Source organism: Aphelocoma coerulescens, unplaced genomic scaffold, assembly GCF_041296385.1.
Source record: "Aphelocoma coerulescens isolate FSJ_1873_10779 unplaced genomic scaffold, UR_Acoe_1.0 HiC_scaffold_151, whole genome shotgun sequence".
NCBI lineage: Eukaryota > Metazoa > Chordata > Aves > Passeriformes > Corvidae > Aphelocoma > Aphelocoma coerulescens.
Genome location: NW_027183501.1, coordinates 52159 through 71539, shown reverse-complemented (window position 1 = coordinate 71539; position 19381 = coordinate 52159). Strand labels below are relative to the sequence as shown.

Here is a 19381-nt window from a genome sequence, read left to right as displayed (position 1 = left end):
TTCGTTTGCCTGCTGAGCTTGGAAGAGACACACTGGACATGAAATTCCAGGGAAGCTGCACTTGCAGTAGTGTCTGGAGCAAGAAGCAGTGGAAGCTGTTTGCTGTCTGCTTGTTCCCCACCTTCACCTCAGTTTTCTGGGGCCCCAGGTAATCATACATCACCTTTGCTTTTTCCAAAGTCTTTGCTGAAGTGTTTCTAAATGCGGCAGTGAGATTTTCCATAGCTGGAATTTATTTCTGTTTTGGGAAGTCTGTCTCATTGTACAGTCTGTGATTTAACAGTTCCCATGAGAGGATAATCACTGTCAAAGAAGGCAAATGAAGCCGAGAGCCTGGACTAGGATGCCACAGGCCCCTGCCAAGCACAGGTTACAAAATAGCAACCGCCCAGGTTACAAAAATACTAAACTAAAAGCCCATGTTACAAAATACAAAAAAAACCAGCCCACAAAAATACCAAAAAAACAGCCTACAAAAATACAAAAAAAAAAAAAATCAGATTCCGAAATACCAGAATAACCTAGTTCCAAAATAATAGAAAACCAAGGTAAAAAATATCAGAAAACTAGGTTTCAAAATCCCAGAAAACCAAGTTTTGAAATACCAAAGTTATCCAGTTCCAAAATACCAAGTCCAGAAATACCAAAGTAATTCGGTTCCAAAACAGTAGAATACCAAGTCCTAAATTGCCAAAGTAATCCAGTTCTGCAATACCAGAAAACCAAGTTTCAGAATAGCAAAGTAACCTACTTTCAAAACACCAGAATACCAAGTTCCAAAATACCAAAATAATTCCCTTTCAAAATACCAGAATATTAAGTTCCAAAATATCAACATGTCCCCATTTCAAAATATCAAATTCCAAAATACCAATTTTCAGATGCCCTATATGGGCAGGATTCCCAAACGCAAAGAATGCATTATTGTCAAAATGGGATCTGTGCTATCAAAATGGTTATTTTCTGTTCTGAAAAGCTTTCGCCCAATGACCATCAATACTTGTATTTATTTTGCTCATTTAGCCAGATGTAATAAGAATTTTACTTTAAAAGCCAACATTTGTAGCAATTTTCTGCTTAGTTCTTGTCTGTGAGAACCGGCATTTGGGCAGGAGAGCTGCGGTCAGGAGCAAAGGATGGAGTAATCTGCTTCCTGGACGGACAGGGAAAGACTGAGTAGCAGGCAAAGGGAGTATTTATACACTATATCAATATTTCACAGAAATTCGGGGTAGACCAGCGATGGGGAGCTCGGGTTCTGTCGGGGCCTGTCAGGATGAGCCATAAAAAACCCGGCCAAACCCTCGTCCCCTCAAGGGATGTGTCAAACACTTCACAGAAACACAATTCAGTAATGATTGCAGAGGAAAAATTACCTGTAATCACTTATGATCTGAGGGAAATTTCCTCAGTAATTACAAAGCTAGGACATAGGGAGTTTTGGAGGCAGAATCCCAATTTTGGCCACAGGCACCTGGCTGAGAAGGCCGGTTCTCTTCCATAGAAAGGAAAGCCCGGCACCCCAGTGTTTCAGGGACAGACAATGGCCCATGAATGGGAGGGAACAACCAGCAGGACCTTTCTCCACCTCACCCCCTGCTCCAAGGCACAGCAGGTCCAGGCATGACCAGCTGCCTTCAGAGGGTTGCCTGGGCACACCTGCACAGGGAGCTACTAGTTCAGAGGGGCTGATGAAGGTATCCCAAGTGTCCCTCCAGGAACAACAGTTGGAGCATCCTAGCAGGAGCTAGGGAGCAGCCAGATGCACCTGGGCACCCGAGCATGCCGGGCGCCACAGGGAAACTTTCAACTTTCCCCTTTTATCTTGTCAGTCCCTCCCCAGAGGCCCCAGAAAAAAGAGGTATTATTAGGAGAAAAGGGGCTTAAATTGAGGGAAAAGACTTCCTTTTCCATAATTGTCTCTATCAAAATTGAGGGGGAATCCCATTCCCCTGCAATTTTAATAGTATCATTTGAAGGAAACCCCACCCCTTCTATGCTGTTAGGGGTATCAATTGACAGCAAATCCCCATTTCCCATTATTTTCTAGTTTAAATGGAAAGGGAAAACCTTGACTGTGCTATTTTATGGGTTTGAGTTAAGGGTAACTCCTGCATTTTCATCATCCAAATGTGTAAATGGAGGGGGAAGCCCAGTTGTCCCCCCTTTTTAAGGTTTTGAGCTGAGGGAAAGATTACTCTTTCTGTATCATTTGTGAGATTTAAAGTGAGGAAACCCCCTCTTTTCCAAATATTTTAGGGGATTAAATTAAAGGGGAGAAGCCATTTATTTGCCATCATATTAGCTTAAGTGGAAGTAAACACCCCATCTCCTCATTTTAGGGGTTCAGTTAAAGGAAGTGCTCCCTTTTTCAGCATTTTAAGGGTTTAAATCTGCATTTCAGGGCACTTCTACCCATGCCCCGGTACCAAATATCTCCTATGGGAGTAAGCCCAGCACATATGTAACCCTAACAGCACCCAGGAGTCTATTAGTTTTGTTATTTTTATTTATAATGTATCTAGCCCTAATTAGAGGTCCCAATGAGAGCTTCACCATTCATATAATTACTTCTCTTTTCCACCCTACTTAGTCACATGTGAAGTATTACTTACTAATCACTAAGGAACAACTGTGCAAATTAACAGCTAGTTATCCCACTTAGCTATCTACACTGCCAAAATACAAAGTTTTATTTGTTACCTGGTCTCTGCTCTTTTACTTGATGTAGCTGTAGTAAAAAAGAAGGTATCATCAATTCCCTGAAGAGCTTTTTTTCTCTCTCCAGCCCTTTACTCACTTTGAATTTAAATCAGAGGAGCCAAGCAGCTATAGCTCCTTTGACAGCTTTTATACCTTGTGGTAATTACCTCCTCCCTTTTCTGGGGCATGATGGGAATGAGAGGCGGACCCGGCCAGGGGTATATTAACCCCAGCCTTTGCCAAAGGGCTTCATTTCCTCCCTGGGATTGACTGGGATGGGAGATGTCCTCTCATTTCAATGAAGGGGGCCTTTCAGCTTATATCAGTTTTTTTTCCCCTCAGTAGATGCTTTTGGTCTCTAAAGCAACAGAGGTTTTGAAGACATTGGGAAGAAGATGGTGTTGAACACAGGGAGTATTTAGGCTTGTAATTTTGGCCTGAGTGTTCAGGGGTGGTAAGGTGCTTTTCTAAATTCAGGGTTTTCTCTTGTTTTTTTTTTTTCTTTAGGAGCTTTGTAACTTCCAGGTTGTATTGAGTATGAAGCTTCAAATTTTTTTAGTGCATTCATTGCATCATAAAAGGGACCTTGCTCATATCAAAGATGATACCCAAAATTGTGGCTTCCAATAGGTAAGTTATGGATTGCAGCTGGGAGAGTGTGAGCAGGGTAGCTGGTTTAGGAAGTGCCAGAAGGGGTTTTGAAGGCTATAGGGTGGGAAAAGGTGTCTATTTAGGGCTACCTAAGGCTTTTTCCCAAGCACAGCAGATGCATTTATGCATCTTAAAGCACACAAATGCATCCACCATACTCACAGAAATACCCTATAACTTTGCTCCTCGCTGTCTTACGTGTCTATTGAAATAATGGCCCCAGCTTTTGATTCTGGGTGAAGCCAGAGACCCGAGGACCTGGATGTGCTTAGGAGGTGGTGAGTAGCCAAATTGTGGGCATTTGGCCTATATGCCACTAGATTTGTGCATTGATGTTGTGGTTTTTTTTTCTATTGTAGGTGACTTTGAGGCTAACCTGGCTATTATGGGGCCTTCTGAGACAACTGAGGAGGACTCATTTCACAGCCAATGTGGATTCATATTGCCGGTCATCCGAAAGATAAGTCAGGGGCTATGACCTGTAGATGGGATGGCAGCAGGGTAGTGAGTTGGAAATTCCTGGGAAAAACTTAATAATTAGTGTAGGGGTAAGGGATGCTCTCTAAGGGGCCTCTTAGGACAGCTAAAGGGAAAGGCTCCACATTTGATTGCAACTGTAGGGTATGCAGTGCAGAGCAGTTCCAGTCTGTGTTGTGTTGTCTGGTGTGTTGTGTTGTCTAGCATGTCTTCAGGATCCCTTGGATCAGATATGTCTGCCTTTTATCCTCAAGGACCTTATGGCAAGTGTCAGCCATCATCTCTAGGTTCTCAAACATTTGTATTTCTCGGCATGTCACCGATATCATTTGTTCTCTTACCGACGGGCTCAGCCGTGTCTCGGAATCGCATCTCAGAAGTGTTGAGTCAGATGTCTTTTGAGGCCTCATTCCTGGCTGTATTGCCATACATCCTTTCCAGCTGTGAGTTGTAATGTCCTGGGGCTTATAACATTGTAAGGATACAGGGAGCATTCTGAACATAGCATTGTTTTGCAGCTGTCTTGATCATCGTGACTGACAGTTCTTATAATAGGTCACTCTATTACAGTCTTTTCTTCCGCTCCTTAGAGCTGCTTCCGTCTACTGTCGCTACGCCATCGGTCATCTCTTTTGGCGTCATCTCGGTCCGCACCGTCATTCTTCTCTCAGAGAGCTTTTTTTATCATCCTTGCGTCCCACTGTTTGTAGCATAATGTGTTGTTTGAGTTTGTGTTTAGCCTGGAACTGCTCTGCCCTGTGGAATAGACTGGGGGGTAGGTGGAATAGAAAGAAGGCTTTACGGGTAACCTTTACCTTTGCATAACCACCTGAGCCACACCTCAGACGGAGCAACCACGGCCGGTCGGTGCGGGGTTCGGCGGGAGTGGTATGGTGGCATCTTGAAGTTTTCTAGTCCCAAGTTATCATGCAGCCCTTTAACTTTTGTCATCACTTCCTTTCAGATGCAGATGCATTAAATCGGTGGCAGAGTGCCCCATACCGGGTGAGAGGGCTTGCACAGGAAGGTCAGTCGCCATTTGTCTTTGCAGGGCAAGTGTAAATGGTGACTGTGTTCTAGCATTGTTCTTTGTCTTTATTTTTAGGAGGGAAAGCTAGATCTCAGCAGTCAAGGTCAAGTGAGCAAGGTAAGCAGTGACCGGTGGAAAGAAAAAGTTGTTATTCCTTGGGTGTCAAGTTCTGGTACAGCTCTAAGCATCCACTGTCATTTGTATGTTTTAGAGGGTCCACTTGTATTATGCTGAGCCCCCTCACCGACTGGCCGATGTACCTGGCTCACTGCCCTCATGAGCCCTCCCAAAGCATTATGGGACTCTGCAATGAAGTCTTTACCTTTTCCATTCAAAGATACCGTCCGGGCAGACTTTGGCAACGGCCGAGAAGTTGGGGCGAGTTGGGGAGGGAGGGGAGAGGAGCGAGGGTCTGCTCAAGTCTCAGCAATGCTGCATCACGTTGTCTCCTCTTAACCCTACGATGACGGTGCCATCCTTGGAGCGCAGCCAAAGTGTGTGGCCCCAGGACCCCGGGCTTCTTAGGAGATGGTGAGTAGTGGAATTGTTGGGTTTTGGCTAACATGCCACTAAGTTGAAGCCTTGATATTTGGTTTTCTTTATTGTAGCTGACTAAGAGACAACAGGCTGGCAATGGTAGGAGCTTCCTGGATGGCAAGGTGGCCCTCTTTTGCACCCAAAGAGGATTCACATCCCTGGATGTCTGAGAGATAAGTCAATGGGATGAAAGCGGGGTGTTGGGTAGGGGGTTGCTGGGAGCGATTTTTAAGTCAGCTTTGGAGACGGGGCTACCCACAAAGGGGCCCCTTAGGCCACATAAAGGGAAAGTCTCACTTTTGATCACAGTGCTGAGGTGTGCAGGGCAGAGCAGTCCCAGTGCATGTTGTGTCACTTCTCTATTGTGTGTTCTGTGTCTTTTGGGCATCTTGTCTCATGTCTTTTGCTTTAGCCCTTTGATGTGCTTGTGGTCATTCTTCTTGCCGAGAGTTTTCTCTTCTCGTTGTGTCCCCTCCTTTGTCATCTGCTGCATGCAAATCCTGCATGGGATTTGGCCCGGAGCTGCTCTGCCCTACTGCACAGTCTGGCCTATAGGTGTAATAGGGCAAGGCTTGGAGATGTGGAATTTGTTTTGTAGGGTGTAGTTTGGCCTCTAGATGATATTCCTAGATTGACACAGGATGCCTGGAGCTGTTAAGTTCTCACGCAGCACTTTGACTTTTGTCATCACTTTCTTTCAGATGCAGTTGGGTTAAATCTGGGGCAGAGTGCCCCACACCGGGTGAGGGGGTTCCTGCAGGAAGGTCAGTCACCATTTGTGTTTGCAAGGCAAGTGTGAATGGTGACTGTGTTCCAGCATTGTTCTTTGTCTTTATTTTTAGGAGGGAAAGCTAGATCTCAGCAGTCAAGATCAAGTGGGTGAGGTAAGCAGTGACTGGTAGACAGAATGACTTGTTATTGCTTGGGTATCAATTTCTGGTGCATCCATTGTTATTTGTGTGCTTTAGGGGGTCTACTTATATTATGCTCAACCTCCTCACCAACCGGCCGACAGACCCAGTTTGCTGCCCTCGTGAATCCTCCGGAAGCATTACAGGACTCTGCAATGAAGTCTTTACATTTTCCATTCGAAGCTACCATCCTGTTGCCTTTGGCGACGGCAGAGGAGTTGCAGCAAGTTGGGGATGGAGGGAGGAGGATTGAGGGTCCGCTCAAGTTTCAGCCATGCCACATTACCTTGTCTCCTCTTAACCCCAGTATACCCCGCAACGATGGCGTCAACCTCGGAGTGTGGCTGAAGTGTGCGGCCCGAGAACCCCGGCCTACGTAGGAGACGGTGAGTGGCAGAATTGTTGGGTTCTGGCCGAGGTGCCACTAACTTTGTGCACTGTTGTTTGGTTTGGTTTTGTTTATTGTAGCTGACTGAGAGAACAGCCCGGTGATGGCAGGAGCTTCCTGGACGGTGAGGCCGCCTTCTTTTATGCCTGAGGTAGATTTGCATCCCTGGATGTCCAAGAGATAAGTTGAGGGGGTGAAAGCAGAGTGTCAGGTCAGGGCTTGCCGGGAGGGAACATTGAGCCAGCTTCAGAGATGGGGATGTCTAAGAAGGGGCCCCTTAGGCCCCATAAAGGGTAAGTATCACTTTTGATTAAAACACTTATGTGTGCAGAGCAGTCCTGGTGCATGTTATGTCACTCGTCTGTTGTGCGTTCTGTCTCGTTTGGGCATCTTGTGTCTCATGTATTTAGTCTTAGCCCTTCAATGTGTTTGCAGTCATTCTTCTTGCCGAGAGTTTTCTCTCCTTGTTGTGTCCCCTTGTTTGTCATCTCCTGTGTCACGGGTGCCTGCATGGGTTTGGCCCAGAACTGCTCTGCCCTGCTGCATAGCCTGGCCTATAGGTGTAATAGGACAGGGCCCTGGGACTTGAGATTTGTTATGTAGGGTGTAGTTTGACCTCAAGATGTTATTCCTAGATTGACACAGGATGGCTGGAGCTGTGAAGTTATCATGCAGCCCTTTGACTTTTGTCATCACTTTCTTTCAGATGCAGATGGGTTAAATCCATGGCAGAGTGCCCCCCACTGGTTGAGGGGGTTCCCGCAGGAAGGTCAGTCACTGTTTGTGTTTGCAGGGCAAGTGTAAATGGTGGCAATGTTCCAGCATTGTTCTTTGTCTTTGTTTTTAGGAGGTAAAGCCAGATAGCAGCAGTCAAAGTGAAGTGAGCAAGGTAAGCAGTGACCGGTGGAAAGAAAAAGTTGTTATTCCTTGGGTGCCAAGTTCTGGTACACCTCTAAGCATCCACAATCATTTCTGTGTTTTAGGGGGTCCACTTGTATTATGCGGAAGCACCTCCATGACTGGCCAACAGACCCGGTCTGCCACCCTTGTGAGCCCTCCAGAAGTGTTACGGGACTCTGCGACGGAGCCTTTACCTTTTCCATTCAAAGCTGCTGTCCGGGCACCCTTTAGCAACGGCTGGGTAGTTGTGGTGAGTCAGGGAGGGAGGAAGAGTGAGGGTCTGCTCAAATTTCAGCAATGCTGCATCACCTTGTCTCCTCTTAACCCAGGAATATGTGGCGACGATGGCGTCGGCCTTGGAGCACGGCCAAAGCGTGCGGCCTGAGAACCCTGGCCTTCTTAGGGGATGGTGAGCGGCGGAATTGTTGGGTTCTGGCCGAGGTGTCACTAAGTTCGTGCACTGATGTTTGGTTTGGTTTTCTTTATTGTAGCTGACTGAGAGAACAGCCTGGCGATGGCAGGAGCTTCCTGGATGGCGAGGTGGCCTTTTTGTGTGCCCGAGGAGGATTTGCATCCCTGCACATCTGAGAGATAAGTCGAGGGGATGAAAGCGGAGTGTCGGATTGGGGCTCACTGGGAGGGAATATTGAGTCTGCTTCAGAGATGGGGATGTCTAAGAAGGGGCCCCTTAGGCCCCATGAAAGGAAAGTCTCACTTTTGATCACAAGGTCGAGGTGCGCCAGGCAGAGCAGACCCAGTGCATGTCATGTCACTTGTCTATTGTGCGCCCTGTCTCTTTTGGGCATCTCATGTCTTCTGTCTTAGTTCTTCAATGTGCTTGCAGTCATTCTTCTCACTGAGAGTTTTCTCTCCTCATCCCTTCACCTCATTTGTGATCTGCTGTGTCACAGGTGCCTGCATGGGTTTGGTCTGGAGCTGCTCTGCCCGGCTGCACAGTCTGGCATATAGTTGTAATAGGACAGGGCCCTGGGACTTGAGATTTGTGATGTAGGGTGTAGTTTGGCCTCTAGATGTTATTCCTAGATTGACACAGGATGGCTGGAGGTGCGAAGTTCTCATGCAGCACTTTAACTTTTGTCATCACTTTTTCAGATGCAGACGGGTTAAATCTGTGGCAGAGCGTCCCCCACCGGTTGAAGGGGATTCCCGCAAGAAGGTGAGTCACTGTTTGTGTTTGCAGGGCAAGTGTAAATAGTGGCAATGTTCCAGCATTGTTCTTTATTTTTAGGAGGTAAAGCTGGGTAGCAGCAGTCAAGGTAAAGTGAGCGTGGTAAGTGGTGACCGGTGGAAAGAAAAAGTTATTCCTTGGGTGTCAAGTTCTGGTACAGCTCCAAGCATCCATTGTCATTTGTGTGTTTAAGGTGGTCTGCTTGTGTTCTCCGAACCTCCATGACTGGCAGACCCGGCTCGCCACCCTTGTGAGCCCTCTGAAAGTATTATGGGACTCTTTGACCAAGCCTTCACCTTTTCCATTTGAAGGGTCTTTCTGAGCAGCCTTTAGCAATGGCTGGGGAGCTGCAGCATGTTGGGGAGGGAGGAGGAACAAGGGTCTGCTCGAGTCTCAGCAATGCCATATCACCTTGTCTCCTCCTAATCCAGGTAAACCCTGCAATGCCAGTGTCAGCCTTGGACCATGGCCAAAGCGTGTGGCCCAAGGACCCTGGCCCTATTAGGAGACGGTGAGTAGCAGAATTGTTGGGTTTTGGCTGAGGCGCCACTAAGCTAATGTACTGATGTTGGGTTTGGTTTTTTTTTGTAGCTGACTGAGAGAGAACAGCCCAGTGACGGCAGGAGCTTCCTGGATGGCAAGGCGGCCTTCTTTTGCGTCCAAGGCAGATTCATATCCCCAGGCGTCTGAGAGATAAGTCGAGGCTTGTGACTCACAGAGGGGGTGACATCAGGTTGTTGAGTTGGGACTCATCAGGAGGTATTTTTGAGTCAGATTTGGAGGTGGGGATACCCAAGAAGGGGCCCCTTAGGACCTATAAAGCAAAAGTTTTGCTTTTGATCACAGAGCTGAGATGTGCTGGGCAGAGCAGGCCTGGTACATGTCACCTGTCTATTGTGCGTTCTCTGTCTTTTGTGCATCTCGTGTATCAGGTCTTTTGCCTTAGCCCTTTGAGATGCTTATTGCAAATGCTGGGCATTATTCTTAGCATCTCTGTTCTTGGTGTTCCTCAGTGTGGTGCCGATACCATTGATCCTTTGACTCGTGAGCTTGGAGCTGCATCAGAATCACATCTCTTTAGCAATGTTGAGTCAGGTGTCTTTTCAGGTCTTGTTCTGAGCTGCATTGACGGATGTGCACCACAACAATCCACTAAAGGGGATGAGGACTTGTGAAAATGAGAAGATAGCTAGAGGATTCCACCCGTACAACTCAGGCATCCATTTTTGCGGTTCTTGGATAAAGCCTTTGTGTTAGCATCCTCTTCTGCCAGGGTTCTTGGAGCCCTGTCGGCTCACTGTCGGTCTCACCTAAGTTGTCTCATTCCTCATTCTCTTGGTCCTTGTGATCATCTAGCCCAGAGTTTTCCCTCCTTGTTGTGTCCCCTTGTTTGTCATCTCCTGTGTCACGGGTGCCTGAGTGGGTTTGGCCCAGAGCTGCTCTGCCCTGCAGCATACTGTGGAGTATGGGTGTAATAGGACAAGGCCTGGGGATGTGGAATTTGTGATGTAGGGTGTAGTTTGGCCTCAAGATGGTATTCTGAGATTGACAACAGATGGCTGGAGCTGTTAAGTTCTCATGCAGCACTTCGAATTTTGTCCTCAGTTTCTTTCTGATGCCGAGGGATTAAGTCTGTGGCTGAGGGCCCCTGTATCAGTTAAGGGGGTTCCTGCAGGAAGGTCAGTCACTGTTTGTCTTTGCAGAGCAAGTGTAAATGGTGGCTGTGTTACAGCATTGTTCTTTGTCTTTGTTCTTAGGAGGTAAAGCCAGATCTCAGCAGTCAAAGTCAAGTTAGTGAGGTAAGTGGTGACCGGTGTACTGAACCGGTTGTTACTGTTTCGATGCCAAGTTCTGGCACTCTAAACTTTAAGCATCCATTGTCATTTGTGTGCTTTAGGCAGTCCCCTTGTATTATGCTGAAACTCCTTGCCAGCTGGCTGATGGACCTGGCTCGCTGCTGTCGTTAGCCCTTCGGAAGTATTATGGGACTCTGTGACGAAGCCTTTACCTTTTCCATTTGAACATGCCGTCCAGGTTGCCTTCGGCAACGGCCGAGTAGTTGCAGTGAGTTGCGGAGGGAGGGAAGAGTGAGGGCCCCCTCAAGTTTTGGCAGTGCCGCATCACCTCGTCTCCTCTTAACCCAGGTATACCCTGTGACGATGACGATGGCGTTGGCCTCAGAGCGTGGCCAAAGCGTGCGGACTGAGGATCCCAGCCTTTTTAGGAGACGGTGAGTGGCAGAATTGACAGGTTTTGGCTGAGGTGCCGCTAAGTTCATGCACTGATGTTTGTCTGGTTTTCTTTATTGTAGCTGACTAAGAGATAACCAGCCTGGTGAAGGCACGAGCTTCCTGCATGGTGATGCAGCCTTCTTTTGCACCCGAGGCAGATTGACATCCCCAGATATCCAAGAGATAAGTCGAGACCTGTGACCCACAGGGGGGTGAAAGCGGGGTGTTGAGTTGGGACTCACCAGGAGGTATTTTTGAGTCAGATTTGGAGGTGGGGATACCCAAGAAGGGACCCCTTAGGCCCCATAAAGCTTAAGTCTTGCTTTTGATCACAGTGCCGAGGTGCGCAGGGCAGAGCAGGCCTGGTACATGTCACCTGTCTATTGTGCGTTCTCTGTCTTTTGTGCATCTCATGTCACAGGTCTTTTGCCTTAGCCCTTTGAGATGCTTATCGCAAAGGCTGGGCATTATTCTTAGCATCTCTGTTCTTGGTGTTCCTCAGTGTGGTGCCGATACCATTGATCCTTTGACTTGTGAGCTTGGAGGTGCATCAGGATCATGTCTCTCTTCAGCGACGTTGAGTCGGGTGTCTTTTCAGGTCTTGTTCTGAGTTGCATTGTCAGCTGTGCCCTGCAATGATCCATTATAGAGGATGAGGACTCTTAAGAATGTGAAGATAGCTAGAGGATTCCACCCGTCCAATTCTTGGGCATCCATCTTTGCGGTTCTTGGAATAAGCCCTTCTCTTACCATCCTCTGCTGCCAGGGTTCGTGCAGCCTCGTTGGCTCACCGTCGGTCTTGCCGTGGTCATCTCATTCCTCATTTGCTCGGTCCTTGTGATCATCTAGCCCAGAGTTTACCCTCCTTGTTGTGTCCCCTTGTTTGTCATCTCCTGTGTCACGGGTGCCTGAGTGGGTTTGGCCCAGAGCTGCTCTGCCTTGTTGCATATACTCTGGCATATAGGTGTAAGAAAACAAGGCCCAAGGCCTTTAAATCTGTAATGTAGGGTGCAGTTTGTCCTCTAGATGATATTCTGAGATTGACACAAGATGGCTGGAGCTGTGAAGTTCTCATGCAGCACTTCGACTTTTGTCATCACTTTCTTGCAGATGCAGACGGATTAAATCCATGGCAGAGCGCCCCATACTGGGTGAGGGGGTTCGCGCAGGAAGGTCGGACACCGTTTGTGTTTGCAGAGCACGTGTAAGTGGTGGCTGTGTTACAGCATTGTTCTTTGTCTTTGTTCTTAGGAGGTAAAGCCAGATCTCAGCAGTCAAGGTCAAGTGTACGAGGTAAGAAGTCACTGGTGGAAAGAACCACTTGTTATTCCTTGGGTGCCAAGTTCTGGTACAGCTCTAAGCATCCATTGACATTTGTGTGTTTCAGGCGCTCCTCTTGTATTACACTGAACCCCTCACCGACTGGCCGACAGACGCGTCTTGCCGCCCTCTGCAAGTATCATGGGACTCTGTGACGAAGCCTTTACCTTTTCCATATGAAGGTACCCATCCAGGTAGCTTTTGGCAACGGCCGAGGAGTTGCGGCAAGTTGGGGAGGGAGGGAGGAGGAGCAAAGGTCCACTCAAGTTTCAGCAATGCCGCATAACCGTGTCTCCACTCAACCTAGGTATACCCTGCGATGATGGCGCCAGCCTCGACGTGTGGCCTGAGGATCTGGGCCCTCTTAGGAGTCGGTGAGTAGTGGAATTGTTGCGTTTTGGCTGATGTGCCACTAAGCCTGTGTACCGATGTTTGGTTTTCTTTATTGTAGCTGACTGAGAGACAACAGCCTGGCAATGGCAGCAGCTTCTGGGACAGCGAGAGGTGGCCTTCTTTTGTGTCCCAGGAAGATTCACATCCCTAGATGTCCGAGAGATAAGTTGAGGGCTGCGACCCATGGAGGGAATGAAAGCGGGGTGTCGGGTCGGGGTTGCTGGGGGGGAGTTTTGAGTCAGCTTTGGAGATGGGAATACCCAAGAAGGGGCCCCTTAGCCCGCATAATGGAAAAGTCTCACATTTGATCGCAATGCTGAGGTGCGCAGGGCAGAGCAATCAGAGTGCATGATGTGTCACTTGTTTATTGTGCATGCAGTGTCTTTTGGGCATCTTGTGTCACAGGTCTTTTGCCTTAGCCCTTTAATGTGCTTGCAGTCATGCTTTCTGTGGAATGTTCCCTCTCCTTGTTGCATCCCCTTGTTTGTGTCTTCTCCTGTGTCGCGGGTGCCTGCATGGGTTTGGCCCAGAGCTGCTCTGCCCTGCTGCATACCCTGGCATATCAATGTAATAGAACAAGGCCCAAGGCCTTTAAATTTGTAATGTAGGGTGCAGTTTGTCCTCTAGATGATATTTCTAGGTTGTCAGAAGATGGCTGGAGCTGTGAAGCTCTCATGCAGCACTTTGACTTTTGTCATCACTTTCTTGCAGATGCAGACGGATTAAATCCATGCCAGAGCGCCCTATACCAGGTGAGGGGGTTCCTGCATTAAGGTCGGTCGCTGTTTGTCTTTGCAGAGCAAGTGTAAATGGTTTCTGTGTTACAGCATTGTTCTTTGTCTTTGTTCTTAGGAGGTAAAGCCAGATGTCAGCAGTCAAGGTCAAGTGAATGAGGTAAGAAGTCACTGGTGGAAAGAACCACTTGTTATTCCTTGGGTGCCAAGTTCTGGTACAGCTCTAAGCATCCTTTGTCATTTGTGTGTTTCAGGCGCTCCTCTTGTATTACGCTGAAACTCCTCACCAACTGGCTGATGGACCCGTCTTGCCGCCCTTGTGAGTCCTCTGCAAGTATCATGAGACTCTGCGATGAAGCCTTTACCTTTTCCATGTGAAGGTACCATCCGGGTAGCCTTCGGCAACGGCCAAGGAGTTGCGGCAAGTCAGGGAGGGAGGAGGAGCGAGCATCCCCTCAAGTTTCAGCAATGCTGCATAACCGCATTTCCACTCAAGACAGGCATACCCTGCGATGATGGCGTCGGCCTCGGAGCGCGGCCAGAGTGTGCGGCCCGAGGACCTGGGCCCTCTTAGGAGTCGGTGAGTAGTGGAATTGTTGCGTTTTGGCTGACGTGCCACTAAGCTCGTGTACTGATGTTCGGTTGTCTTTATTGTAGCTGACTGAGAGACAACAGCCTGGCAATGGCAGCAGCTTCTGGGATGGCAAGAGGTGGCCTTCTTTTGCACCCCAGGAAGATTCACATTCCCAGATGTCTGAGAGATAAGTTGAAGGGCTGCGACCCACGGAGGGAATGAAAGCGGGGCGTTGGGTCGGGGCTCTCTGGGAGGGAGTTTTGAGTCATCTTTGGAGATGGGGATACCCAGGAAGGGGTGCCTTAGCCCACATAATGGAAAAGTCTCACACTTGATCGCAATGCTGAGGTGCGCAGGGCAGAGCAACCTGAGTGCATGATGTGTCACTTGTCTATTGTGCATGCTGTGTCTTTTGGGCATCTTGTCACAGGTCTTTGGCCTCAGCCCTTTAATGTGCTTGCAGTCATGCTTTCTGCTGAGAGTTCTCTCTCCTTGTTGCATCCCCTTGTTTGTGTCTTCTCCTGTGTCACGGGTGCCTGCATGGGTTTGGCCCAGAGCTGCTCTGCCCTGCTGCATACCCAGGCATATAGGTGTAATAGAACAAGGCCCAAGGCCTTTAAATCTGTAATGTAGGGTGTATTTTTGCCTCTAGATAATATGCCTAGATTGTCCCAAGATGGCTGGAGCTGTGAAGTTCTCATGCAGCCCTTTGACTTTTGTCATCACTTTCTTGCAGATGCAGGCAGATTAAATCCGTGGCAGAGCGCCCCATACCAGGTGAGGGGATTCCTGCATTAAGGTCGGTCGCTGTTTGTCTTTGCAGAGCAAGTGTAAATGGTTTCTGTGTTACAGCATTGTTCTTTGTCTTTGTTCTTAGGAGGTAAAGCCAGATGTCAGCAGTCAAGGTCAAGTGAACGAGGTAAGAAGTCACTGGTGGAAAGAACCACTTGTTAATCCTTGGGTGCCAAGTTCTGGTACAGCTCTAAGCATCCACTGTCATTTGTGTGTTTTAGATGTTCTGCTTGTATTACATCAAAACCTCTCGCTGACCGGCCGACAGACCCAGCTTGCTGCCCTGGTGAGCCCTCCAGAAGCATTACGGGACTCCGCAACGAAGCCTTTACCTTCTCCATGTGAAGGCACCGTCTGGGAAGCCTTCGGCAGCGGCCAATTAGTTGCAGTGAGTTGTGGAGGGAGGGAGGATTGAGGGCCCCCTCAAGTTTCGGCAGTGTTGCATCACCTTGTCTCCTCTTAACCCCAGTATACCCTGTGACAATGGCGATGGCATTGGCCTTGGAGCTTGGCCAAAGCGTGCAGCCCGAGGACCCCAGCCTTTTTAGGAGATGGTGAGTGGCAGAATTGACAGGTTTTGGCTGAGGTGCCGCTAAGTTCATGCACTGATGTCTGTTTCGTTTTGTTTATTGTAGTTTGCCAAGAGATAACCAGCCCGATGAAGGCATGAGCTTCCTGCATGGTGAGGTGGCCTTCTTTTGCACCCGAGGCAGATTGACATCCTCAGACATCCAAGAGATAAGTCGAGACCTGTGACCCACAGAGGGAGTGAAAGCTGGGTGTTGAGTTGGGACTCACCGGGAGATATTTTTGAGTCAGATTTGGAGGGGGGGATACCCAAGAAGGGGCCCCTTAGGCCCCAGAAAGCTTAAGTCTTGCTTTTGACTACAGTGCCGAGGTGCGCAGGGCAGAGCAGGCCTGGTACATGTCACGTGTCTATTGTGCGTTCTCTGTCTTTTGTGCATCTTCTGTCACAGGCCTTTTGCCTTAGCCCTTTGAGATGCTTATTGCAAATGCTGGGCATTATTCTTAGCATCTCTGTTCTTGGTGTTCCTCAGTGCGTTGCCGGTACCATTGATCCTTTGACTCGTGAGCTTGGAGGTGCATCAAAACCACATCTCTCTTCAGTGATGTTGAGTCGGGTGTCTTTTCAGGTCTTGTTCTGAGCTGCATTGTCAGCTGTGCACTGCAATGATCCATTATAGAGGATGAGGACTTTTAAGAATATGAAGCTAGCTAGAGGATTCCACCCGTCCAGTTCTTGGGCATCCATCTTTGCGGTTCTTGGAATAAGCCCTTCTGTTATCATCTTCCTCTGCCAGGGTTCTTGCAGCCGCGTTGGCTCACCGTCAGTCTCGCCGCGGTCATCTCATTTCTCATTTGCTCGGTCCTTGTGATTGTCTAGCCCAGAGTTCTCTCTCCTTGTTGTGTCCCCTTGTTTGTCATCTTCTGTGTCACGGGTGCCTGAGTGGGTTTGGCCCAGAGCTGCTCTGCCCTGCAGCATACTGTGGAGTATGGGTGTAATAGGACAAGGCCTGGGGCTGTGGAATTTGTGGTGTAGGTTGTAGTTTTGCCTCAAGATGGTATTCCTAGGCTGGTACAGGATGGCTGGAGCTGTGAAGTTCTCATGCAGCTCTTTGACTTTTGTCTTCACTTTCTTGTAGATGCAGACGGATTAAATCCATGGCAGAGCGCCCCATACTGGGTGAGGGGGTTCCCGCAGGAAGGTCGGTCACTGTTTGTCTTTGCAGGGCAAACATAAATGGTGGCTGTGTTACAGCATTATTCTTTCTTTGTTCTTAGGCGGTGAAGCTAGATCTCAGCAGTCAAGGTCAAGTGAACTAGGTAAGAAGTCACTGGTGGAAAGAACCACTTGTTATTTCTTGGATGCCAAGTTCTGGTACAGCTCTAAGCATCCATTGTCATTTGTGTGTTTCAGGCGGTCCCCTTGTATTACACTGAAACCCCTCACCGACTGGCTGAGGGACCTGGCTTGCTGCCCTCATGAGTCCTCTGCAAGTATCATGGGACTCTGCGATGAAGCCTTTACATTTTCCATGTAAGGGAACCGTCTGGGTAGCCTTCAGCAATGGCCGAGGAGTTGCAGGATGTCAGGGAGGGAGGAGGAACGAGGGTCCACTCAAGTTTCAGCAATGCTGTATACCTCGTCTCCACTCAACCCCGGTATACACTGCCATGATGGCGTCGGCCTTGGAGCGCGGCCTGAGGACCCGGGCTCTCTTAGTAGACAGTGAGTAGTGGAATTGTTGGGTTTTGGCTGACATGCCACTAAGCTCATATACTGATGTTTGGTTGTCTTTATTGTAGCTGACTGAGAGACAACAGCCTGGCAATGGCAGCAGCTTCTGGGACAGCGAGAGGCGGCCTTCTTTTGCGCCCCAGAAAGATTCACATCCCCAGATGTCCGAGAGATAAGTTGAGGGATATGACCCACGGAGGGAATGAGAGCGGGGTGTCGGGTCGGGGCTTGCTGGGAGGGAGTTTTGAGTCAGCTTTGGAGATGGGGATGTCTAAGAAGGGGCCCCTTAGCCCACATAATGGGAAAGCCTCACATTTGATTGCAATGCTGAGGTGCGCAGGGCAGAGCAATCGCAGTGCATGTTGCGTCACTTGTCTATTGTGCATGCCGTGTCTTTTGGGCATCTTGTGTCACAGGTCTTTTGCCTTAGCCCTTTGATGTGCTTGCAGTCATGCTTTTCGCCGAGGGTTCTCTCTCCTCATTGCATCCCCTCTTTTGTCGTCTCCTGTGTCACGGGTGCCTGAGTGGGTTTGGCCCAGAGCTGCTCTGCCCTGCTGCATACTCTGGCATATAGGTGTAATAGAACAAGGCCCAAGGCCTTTAAATCCGTAATGTATGGTGTAGTCTGGCCTCTAGATGATATTCCTAGATTGTCCCAAGATGGCTGGAGCTGTGAAGTTCTCATGCAGCCCTTTGACTTTTGTCATCACTTTCTTGCAGGTGCAGACAGATTAAATCCGTGGCAGAGCGCCCCATACCAGGTGAGGGGGTTTCCTGCCGGAAGGTCAGTCACCGTTTGTTTGCGGGGCAAGTGTAATTGGTGGCTGTGTTACAGCATCATTCTTTGTCTTTGTTTTTAGGAGGTAAAGCCAGATCTCAGCAGTCAAAGTCGAGTTAGTGAGGTAAGTGGTGACCGGTGTACTGAACCGGTTGTTATTGTTTCGAAGCCAAGTTCTGTCACTCTAAGCTTTAAGCATCCATTGTCATTTGTGTGCTTTAGGCAGTCCCCATGTATTATGGTGAAACTCCTTGCCAACTGGCTGATGGACCTGGCTCGCTGCTGTCGTTAGCCCGCCGGAAGTATTACAGGACTCTGTGACGAAGCCTTTACCTTTTCCATTTGAACGTGCCGTCCAGGTTGCCTTCGGCAACGGCCGGGTAGTTGCAGTGAGTTGCGGAGGGAGGGAGGAGCGAGGGCCCACTCAAGTTTCGGCAATGCCGCATCACCTCGTCTCCTCTTAACCCAGGTATACTCTGTGACGATGACGATGGCGTTGGCCTCAGAGCGTGGCCAAAGCGTGCGGCCTGAGGAGGCCAGCCTTTTTAGGAGACGGTGAGTGGCAGAATTGACAGGTTTTGGCTGAGGTGCCACTAAGTTCATGCACTGATGTTTGTCTGGTTTTCTTTATTGTAGCTGACTAAGAGCGAACGAGCCCGGTGAAGGCACGAGCTTCCCGCATGGTGATGCAGCCTTCTTTTGCACCCGAGGCAGATTGACATCCCCAGACATCCAAGAGATAAGTTGAGACCTGTGACCCACAGTAGGGGTGAAAGCGGGGTGTTGAGTTGGGCCTCACCAGGAGGTATTTTTGAGTCAGATTTGGAGGTGGGGATACCCAAGAAGGGGCCCCTTAGGCCCCATAAAGCTTAAGTCTTGCTTTTGATCACAGTGCCGAGGTGCGCAGGGCAGAGCAGGCCTGGTACATGTCACCTGTCTATTGTGCGTTCTCTGTCTTTTGTGCATCTCGTGTCACAGGTCTTTTGCCTTAGCCCTTTGAGATGCTTATCGCAAAGGCTGGGCATTATTCTTAGCATCTCTGTTCTTGGTGCTCCTCAGTGTGGTGCCGATACCATTGATCATTTGACTCGTGAGCTTGGAGGTGCATCAGGATCACGTCTCTCTTCAGCGAGGTTGAGTCGGGTGTCTTTTCAGGTCTTGTTCTGAGCTGCATTGTCAGCTGTGCCCTGCAATGATCCATTATAGAGGATGAAGGCTTGTAAGAATGTGAAGATAGCTGGAGGATTCCACCCGTCCAATTCTCGGGCATCCATCTTTGCGGTTCTTGGACTAAGCCCTTCTGTTATCATCTTCCTCTGCCAGGGTTCTTGCAGCCTCGTTGGCTCACCGTCGGTCTCGCCGCGGTCATCTCACTTCTCATTTGCCTGGTCCTTGTGATAGTCTAGCCTAGAGTTTTCTCTCCTTGTTATGTCCCCTTGTTTGTCATCTTCTGTGTCACGGGTGCCTGAGTGGGTTTGGCCCAGAGCTGCTCTGCCCTGCAGCATACTGTGGA

The 19381-nt window shown here is 48.9% G+C and overlaps 2 long non-coding RNA genes across 3 annotated transcripts; both read left to right on the top strand.

Moving 5' to 3' along the window:
• Nucleotides 1-3215: 3215 nt before the first annotated feature.
• Nucleotides 3216-8184, top strand: LOC138100908 (uncharacterized). Of its 2 annotated transcripts, XR_011146965.1 has the most exons (12): nt 3216-3333; nt 4796-4858; nt 4937-4978; nt 5073-5392; nt 5470-6162; nt 6241-6282; nt 6367-6695; nt 7404-7466; nt 7545-7586; nt 7681-7847; nt 7927-8006; nt 8089-8184. It is a non-coding gene; the product is annotated as an uncharacterized lncRNA (long non-coding RNA). The 2 variants fall into 2 exon arrangements; XR_011146964.1 differs by having other exon boundaries at nt 5470-6282.
• Nucleotides 8185-15078: 6894 nt separating this feature from the next.
• On the top strand, nt 15079-15562 carry LOC138100893 (uncharacterized). The gene is made up of 3 exons (XR_011146949.1): nt 15079-15218; nt 15300-15384; nt 15466-15562. It is a non-coding gene; the product is annotated as an uncharacterized lncRNA (long non-coding RNA).
• The last annotated feature ends 3819 nt before the right edge of the window (nt 15563-19381 follow it).